Genomic DNA, 8259 nt, shown 5'->3' on the forward strand with positions numbered 1-8259 from the left:
ACCAGCAATGGAGAAGTAATTGCCTTGCTCCACATCCTTGATAGCATGAGCTGTCACTTGTGTTTTTGATCTTAGCCATTCTGACAGATGGAATTTCAGAGTTGTTTTGATTTGCACTTCCCTGATGACTGAGGATGTTGAGCATTTCTTTTGAGAACTCTCTGTTTAATTCCTAGTTTTGTTTACTATTGTGGTTACTCTGGGCTCTAGGATCAAATTTCCAGTGATCCTGGATCAGTATGGTGTAAGGGTTCTGTGGCTAATAAGAGAACATGTGTGTGTTGGGGAGGTGTCTGTCTATGGATGTCCCTAACTTCTGAGTTGGGCTCCATCAAGCCCTTCGTACTAGCAGTAAGTGGCGTGGCAGAGAGTCAGGCAGAGTGATGAACAGGCTCTGGGAGCTCCTTTCTGAATTTCTGCTTAGGACCCCAGGCTTAGATCCACGCTGTCCCAGATCACCCCAGTAGGTTGCATGGATGACAATGGGGCCGGGGGTGAACTGGCTCTGAAATTGCTACCTAAAGTTGTGGTTTGAACTCCAAGCATTCTCAGACATGCACAGTGAGTGGGTGGGTGGGCGGGATGGCTGACAGGGGAGCAGGTGGTAGAAGAGGACTAACTCAAGAGGTTTATAATTTGGGTTTTGGGACCAGCTCCATGTAGTCCCAGAGTTGGGTGGGGTAGTTTACAGTAGTGGGGAGGATTTGGTCAACTACCTCCAGGACTTCTAACCTGAAGTTCTGGTTCAAATTCTAGGTTAAGACTGTCCACCTCCATATTTTAAGGAATAGTTTTGGTTTTGTTTGTTTTGCTTTGGTTTGGTTTTGGTTTTTTTGAGACAGAGTTTCTCGGTGTAGCCTTGGCTATCCTGGACTTGCTTTGTAGACCAGCCTGGCCTTGAACTCCCATCGATCTGCCTGCCTCTGCCTCCACAGTGCTGGGATTAAGGAATGGTTTTAGTTAAAGTATGATGTATAAATGTCAAAATATACATACAAATCCTAAATGTATATATTGATAGATTTTCACAACCTGAACATACTCAGGTTATCAACAGCATTCATGATAGGAACTAAAAACTCACTAGAAACTTTTCCAATTTCCTCAGACTGGCCACGCCATCCTCTGGTATGACAGTGAGCTTTCCATTATTGTAACAATAACTAGAGCAAGCAACTTGTAAGGAGGAAAGGTAGGCTTCGTATTCCAGTTCCAAAGACGTTGGTCCGTGTCTATGATATTTGGACCAGTGGCCAAGCGTAATGCCATGCTAAGGAACACATATCGTAGGTGCAGCTATTTATTTTACCACATGTTAGTGCTTTTCAACTTTGTTTTTATGTATTTCAGTCAGTCACCACTTTCCATTTCTATATAGTATTCCAGCGTAGTGAGAACTGAGGTCACATACAATGACATACATTTAACTGATGGAACCACTTGTGCCACTATTACTACTTTAACATTTTTTATTTTAAAAATATATTTGATCATATTATTTCCAATCCCCAACCCCTCCCACATATCCCCCACCTCTCTACTCACCCAACTTGATATGTTTTCCCAAGAAAATCAGGAAAAATAACAAAAACCCTCAAGACAAACAAACAAACAAACAAAAACTCAATACCAACAATCAAACAAGAAAAAAAAGGAAAGAAAGAAAACAGTGTGGTAGCTGGAGTATACTTGGCCCCCCATAGTCCCCTAAGGAGTGGCGCTATCAGGAGATGTGGTCTTGCCGAAGGAGGTGTGTCACTGTGAGGGCAGGCCTGGGGGGCTGGTGCACGGTCAGGTCTGGCAAGTGTAAGATAATCTCCTGCTGCCTGCAGATCCAGATGCAGAACTCTCAGCTCCTTCCCCAGCCCCAGGTCTGCCTGTGTGCCACCATGCTTCCTGCCATGATGACAATGGACTAAACCTCTGAAACTATAAGCCAGCCCCAATTAAATGCTTTTCATGGTGTCTCTTCACAGCAATAAAACCCCAACTGAGACAAACAGATTTCCCTTTCTCATCAGGGATCAATTACAAATGCCTTCTTAGTCAGTGTGGGACTCTGTCCACTTCCCTTTCTCGGCGCTCAGATTCCCCCGCCCCCATTTGAGCCTCTGCATTTTTTGTGTATGCTGTCACAGTCTCTCTGAGTTCGTGTGCTAATCCACTCTGCTGTGTCTGGAAAACACTATTTCCTTGGAATCATCTACTGCCTCTAGATTTTTATACCTCTACAACCCTTCTGCCCCCTCTTTTTCACAGAACTCTGAATCTCAGGAACAGGTGTTTGAAAAAGACATCCCATCTATGGCTAAGTGCTCAGAAGACTGGCACCTTCAGTTGTAGATTTCTGTGCTAATAACCATCTACTGCAAGATGAAGCTCTACGTGTACAGCAATACCTTAGCAGTCATCATATCAGCTATGATCCATTAGCAGGGTATCAGTGTGTTTTCCCCTAAGCCTATGGTCTGTTTGGTTTCAGGTTCTTGACAACCATAGCAGTGTCAGATATGGGTTCCATTTCATGGAGTGTGCCTTAAATCCAATCAAAAAGTGGTTGGCTATTCATATAACATTTCTACCAATATTTCAGGAGTATATCTTGCTGTCAGGTCTTTGTTGTAGGTCACAGGATTTTGTATCTGGGTGAAATTGGCTGTTGAGAAATTTTAATCCAGCAATATGGTTGCTCTGATCACATGCAAACACCTTTTAGGTCTGTGAAATCTGGCTGAAATGCAGACATGCTCCTAGTACATACCTCTAATCCCAAACAATGAAGGTAAAGTTAGTTTTGTGGAAGGAAGAAGCCATGTTTGAAAGTGACAACTAAATGAGAGGCTGACAAAGTGACAAATCAGAGAAAGATTTGACAGAATCAGATAACCCCAACTCTATTGAGAAGAGAGAGGAAAAAGAGGCTACTTAAGTGAGAACAGCACTGGATTGGGGCGGGGGAGTTTTACCAGGAATGTTTTATAGAGACAGGTTGAAGAAAGAACAAGCTAGACACAGGTGAAGACAGAAAGAGCCGGAGAATGAGAAGGAGCCAGAAGATTAAAACAGATTGCTAGGGTTAGTTTGAGGCCAAGGAGAGCAAGTCAGTCAGAAGCTGAGAGAAGCCAGCTTGAATTAGTCAGCTTGGAAAGGAATTTGAGCTGGAACAGCTGATTTGAACCAGCCAGCCAGAGTTCAGAAAGAGATAGAAAGGGTAAGCTTATTCTCCAGTAAGTCTCAGAGGCTGAAAACTTTCTAGGTCTAGATTAGATTGTATGAAGGCTAAAAGCTTACTGGACTAGGCCTAGGTTAGCGGATGGAGGCAGTAAGCCCCAAGACTACAACTGCCTCAGGTGAATAAAAGACATTCTTACAATTTGTGATTACTTTTCTCTTCTGTTGGTATGCAAAATACCATAAACACTACTTTGTAGGGGTGAAATTTCTAGTTGGGTAACAGCTAAACTTCTCTGTGTTAAATGACATAAGTAAGTTATGTCTTTAGTGATAGAGAATTACCATCAGGTTATGAAGAGTAGCCAACATTTTCAATAAATGGCCTACAGTGTTCTTGGAGCTGGTCTATGGGACCACTTTGGCCAATGACTAAAGAAGATGTAACCCACTTCTGACACTGGGGGTTCACTTGGTGGCATCAGATGTCTAGTTGGAGCATTTCTCCCCCATTATATGGTGATTCCATTTAAATTCCTTTTTTTTTTTCCTTGAGACAGGATTTCTCTGTGTAGCCTTGGTTGTACTGGACTTGCTTCATAGACCAGGCTAGCCTCAAATTCACAGAGATCCACCTGTCTCTGCTGTCCAAGTGCTGGCGTTAAAGGTGTGAGGCACAACCACCTGGCTGTTAATTTTTATTTTTAAACTAGATGACAGGATTAAAGACATGCGCCACCTTTAGTTTTTAATAGTATTACTGGACTATGCTAAGTATAATTTTCTTTGTAATCATCCTTCTTAGTACTTACAAAGCTTCTTAAATCTGTGTCTTTCACTTAGTTAGAACAACTCATTGTTTTGTTTTGTTTTGCTTTTCAAGGCAGAGTTTCTCTGTGTAGCCCTCTTTGTCCTGGACTCACTTTTCTGTAGACCAGGCTGGTCTTGAACTCTACACCTGCCTCTGCCTCCCACATGCTGGGATTAAAGTTTAAACAATTCCTAACCAGTCATGAATGTTCCGGCTTCCATTTCCCTTTTTATGCTTTCAGGATTCCACTTGCTTGTTAAACTTTTCTTTTCTAAATGTTTCTTTTCTAAATGTTTTCTTTTTTTTTTTCTTTGAAAATATATTTCAATGCTACCTTCTCTCTGTGCTTCAAAATGGCTGTTTTTGATGATGACACATTCTGTTCAACTAGTCTGCTGGGGAAACTTCCTATTTCCTTCTTAAGGTTGGTTATTGACCAGTGACTAGAGTTTCTGGTTGGCTTTGAGGTGTGTTTTAGTTCTCTGATGAAATCCTGCACTTCGTCACCTATCTTGAGACTGGATGGTGATCAAGAGCATCCATGCCTAAATGATACTGTCTTTAAGAACAACACAGCCTTTCTCAGAGAGATGGAATCCTGGAAGTTCAGAGGCCACAAAGCTGCCCTGAGCAGTGGCTTAGGGATCCTTGTCTCTCAGATTTAAAGAATGAGATCCAGAGACCTCAGAGGGCTTATTATGAATTCATAGTGGAGAATCTAAGAGGGAGAGGGGGAGAACAGAGCTCCTGTACAGTAGGAGGGGTCCCAGGAAATGAGGTACCATTGAGCCCTTGCATTGGAGTTATTGAGGCTTTATTGGATGGAGGAAGGGAGGGGTTGGTCAGTCCAGGTATTCATGTGCAGTTTCAATCATGTCCTTGCTACTGTTTCCTAGAGTTGGAAAGTCCTTCAAGGAAAAAGAGATAACCAGACCCCATTTCTGGCATCTCTGCCTCTGACCATAATGGAACCAAAAACATTCTCGATTAAACATGCCTAGCATGCCTTAAAGTATGACATGTATGTCCATGATGTTGGTATATTGATACACTATAAAGAACTATTTTAAGTCACTAGCACAATGCAAAAACACAGTTATCACCTCAAATGGGGATAAGATGTGTTAAAATGTCTAAGGTCAAAGTTTAATAGTGATGGTCAACCTCTGCTTAACTAATGGAACTACTGACTTGCTCATGATAACACGAAGGACTGACTAAAGTGTGTGTCTAATTAACATTTATTTTGAAAGGTTTGGGGGCTTGGGGTTATTTTTGGGGGTGTTTCCAGACTGGGTTTCTCTGTGTAGCCTTGGTTGTTCTGAACTCACTTTGTAGACCAGGCTGGCCTCTAACTCACAGATATCTACCTGCCTCTGCCTCCCAGAGTGCTGGGATCACAAGCATGCACCACCGTGCCTGACTTGAAGTGCTTGGGTTTTGTTGAAGTTTTATCAAGTACTACACAGTGGTTACAAAAATCAGATTGGGGGTTGAAGAGATGGCTCAGAAGTTAAGAGCACTGACTGGCTGCTCTTCCAGATGTCCTGAGTTCAATTCCCAGCAACCACATGGTGCCTTACAACCATCTATAATGTGATCTTATGCTCTCTACTGGCCTGCAGGTATACATGTAGGCACAACACTGTATACATAATAACACATAAATAAATCTTTTTTTTAAAAAAAGAATCGGATTGGTTTTACTATCTTCTGGGTGTTCAATAACCACACTCAGCAGTTATACTAATGAGGTCAGAGCACTTAAAAGGGAAAATATATTCTACTTGCCCTCTAAGGTAAAAGAGCACCCAAAGAATTCTTGGAAGTCACTGTTTCTCTTGCTTAGGAAGGCCATAAAGACCCCATTCAGTGAATACTAACTACTGTCTTGTCTACAAGAAAGGTCAACACAGAGAGAGAATTTCCTTAATGTCTCCAAGAGAAGCCTTGGTCAAGCAAGGCCTTTGACATCCTCACAGAGATGGAACAACTGATAAAGGTGGTCTAAGTGAGCCACAGCTTCCTCCAGGTCCTAGAGACCCCAAGAACCAGATCCTCATCTGGCCTTAACAGTAAAAACAAGTTTCTAACTTTGGACACTGACTTGATATGAAACACCCAGCAGGAAAGGGTAAGCCACAATTAAACTGATCAGTCTACTTGACCCAATGTGTAGAAATGAAGGACTAAAAACAGAAAATATACTTGAAGGTGGGCAATACTCTGGAGTCGAGACCTGATGGGGCATAGATACTTGTTTGTCACCATGCAGATCCTTAGCAAGGCCAGCAGAGACAGGGACAGGACTCCCACCCTCTAAGTGTGCGGTGACCTGTAAAACGCAACCATATTGCTGTCTGTGCCCACCCTTGCTCTGAATAATGACATGGAGACCTTTATATTTATTAAAAGCTCCAGGCACTATCTCTGGGCAGACACTCAGTTAGTCTAACCTGGTAATACTGGCCTGGCCTATGTCCTAGCCATGTGGCCTCTCACCTGTCATCTTAGTCTTGCTCCGGCACCTGCTACTTCATCTGTGTCCCTTTCTCTCCACCCAGAAGATAGACAGGAGATGCTTCATAAAAATGACAATGCCAAAGCCTGGCTGTGGTCAGATCTGAAGATGCACAGAAACCAGCATTTGAGTGGCACAAGGGTAATCGTTACACAGTGCACAAAACCATCGCTCCAACATGGGGCCAGAGTGCCAGGGAGCCAGGGACTCTGTGCAACCATGGCTTGTGTAGTCTTCTCTGGTGGACACCTCACAACAATATCAGAGATTACACCTGGAAAGTCTCATCAATATGACTGCCCAAATATGAGCTGAAGAAGGATGACACCAAAGGACATGCCAAACTGGCTGGAGAAAGGCCCATGAGGTCTCAAGCCTATTCAAAGAACTATGGATAACTGAGGGACAGGGGAGGTGGCCCTGCTTAGGGAAGAGCATACCAATTGATTTTCCAATGCCAGTCATCCCTGAAATCATACAGGTAGCGTTATATGAACTGAGGTAATAGTTAACATGTGTGTGCGCGTGCACGCGCGCACGCACACACACACACAGACAGACAGACAGACAAAGGTGAGGTATTAAACAGTTACCCAGAAGACACATGTAATTTTCTAAGTAAATATCAGGAGAAGAGTGACACATTTATAATTTCCATTAATATTTTAAAATTATTTTTCAGATATATCTCCTGTTAAAAATGGAGGTAATTGGTGTGAATCTGGGGACAAGTCTACAGAATAAATTGATGGTATAGACTGCAGATTCCTCCTTTCCAGGAAATGTTCACCATCAAATTCTTTGATGCAGATAAGGGCTGCAGGTGACGAACAATCAATTCAAGTGTTATATATTTGCTATCAACTGCCATAAACTAGGTTGCTGTCCCTTGATCCTGTTTCTAAACAAATATTGATCACTGAGATAGTCAAGTACTTTCATCTGAATTCATCTTAAAGGAGCGCAGCAAACTGAGAGTTGACTTCTGGTGGAGATAAGCTAGCCCAATAAACTACTCTTCTAGAGCAGACTGCCCCTAATTCATTTGTAAAAACTACCACCTGTGTCCAAGATCAAAGACTCAGTCATAGTCACCCTTATGTCCCCCTGTCCGCGAAATGGAGGGACACGTTGCTTTAAAGCCCAACATTTCTCATAAAAAGACTTGGTGGTGTTCCCCTCACCTCTTCCACCTCTACAGTATTTATTTCTGTTCACAGGAAAGTTTCCTGATTTTACTGAGCCTGACTATTTGTCCTGGGGAAAATTGCATTTCGAAGATTTTTCTTTGTTTGTTTGAATATAGAGCTAAGCCTACATTATCAAAACTGATTTTTTGGAGGAGGGCCGGGCTGGAGAGGTTGGCACTTTGGGGAGTTACTTAAGATGGGGTACTGACTTAGCCTGGTGTCTATTTACTCACTGCCCACAGCTGGTGACACAGCAAATGTGCTTCCATCATGGCTTTTCAGATGGAAGCGAGTCTGTGAAGGAGCAGACGCTTGGGACACTGGAGACATCCAATTAACAGCATCAGCGCTGACCTGCCTAAGCTCCTGCTTTTGTGGCAACTGAATGAGAGAAAACTCTCATCTGAGTGGCCACTTTACCAGTTCACTACATCGACATTGTAACGTGACTGGAATGTGGAAGGCACCTCACACCTACCGAAGACACAAGAAACCACTGCTGTGTTGCTTGCAGAATGAAACATGACTTTGATACGTTTCAGTAGTGTGGGAAACAGATGGTGGGT

This window comes from Acomys russatus, chromosome 2, assembly GCF_903995435.1.
Source record: "Acomys russatus chromosome 2, mAcoRus1.1, whole genome shotgun sequence".
Taxonomy (NCBI): domain Eukaryota; kingdom Metazoa; phylum Chordata; class Mammalia; order Rodentia; family Muridae; genus Acomys; species Acomys russatus.